Source organism: Merops nubicus, unplaced genomic scaffold, assembly GCF_000691845.1.
Source record: "Merops nubicus isolate BGI_N331 unplaced genomic scaffold, ASM69184v1 scaffold30246, whole genome shotgun sequence".
NCBI classification, from domain to species: domain Eukaryota; kingdom Metazoa; phylum Chordata; class Aves; order Coraciiformes; family Meropidae; genus Merops; species Merops nubicus.
Genome location: NW_008617413.1, coordinates 1 through 951, shown reverse-complemented (window position 1 = coordinate 951; position 951 = coordinate 1).

Here is a 951-nt window from a genome sequence, read left to right as displayed (position 1 = left end):
CAGATCCCTGGAATAGGTTGCCCAGAGAGGTGGTGGAGGCCCCATCCCTGGGGACATTCCAGACCAGGCTGGATGAAGCTCTGAGCAGCTTGATCTAGTTGGAGATGTCCCTGCTTGTGGTGGGGGGGTTGGACTAGATGAGCTTTGGAGGTCCCTGCCAGCCCAGACATTCCATGATTCTATAATTTGATGCCAGAAAGTCCACGTGGAAGAAAACCACCACATTTACATCAGCCATGAAAAGAGACTTGAAACCTTCCACATCTTTGCACATCAGTCAAATTGAAATTGAAATCCACTCATTCTGTTGTTCACAGATCAGTATTTGTCTTCAAATCATAATCACCCTTTTTTATGAAGAGCCCTGGTGATCTTGTTCCTCCTCCTTCTGTGAGGGGCACCATGTAACAGCATCAATATGCCAACTTCAGCCATGGGGCAGAGATGGTGGCACTGCAGTTGGCATTGCTATGGTTGCATCTGGCAGGAGACATTTGAGGAATTATGCAAATAAAATATGGATTTTAAAAGTGCTTCATGCTCTACTACTCCCAGTCAATACCCTCCTGGAGGACCCAACTTAAATGGAGCAAATGGCACAAACCAGTTAGGTTTCTTTTTTGGGTTTGTTTGGTTTCTTTCTTTCTTTTTCCATTTTTTTTCAAGCATATTGGAAACCCTGAGATCTGTTCTGTGTGCTCTCCTCTGGTCCTGCAGCCTGTATGCTGTTGTGACAGTCTTTGTGATGGGCTTTCAGAAGATGAATGAGGGAAGACAAAGCTGCCTCTGAAATATTTGGTAATTTTGGAAGGTGCTGCAGGGAGTTTACATATTCTGGATAATTCAGGACTTCACATTGACTCACTAGGTCTCTTAGAGCAAGCAAAAGAGATCAGAATTTACAAGTAATTTAGTATTTTTCTCCCCCCCCTCCCCTTTTCTCCCCCCCCT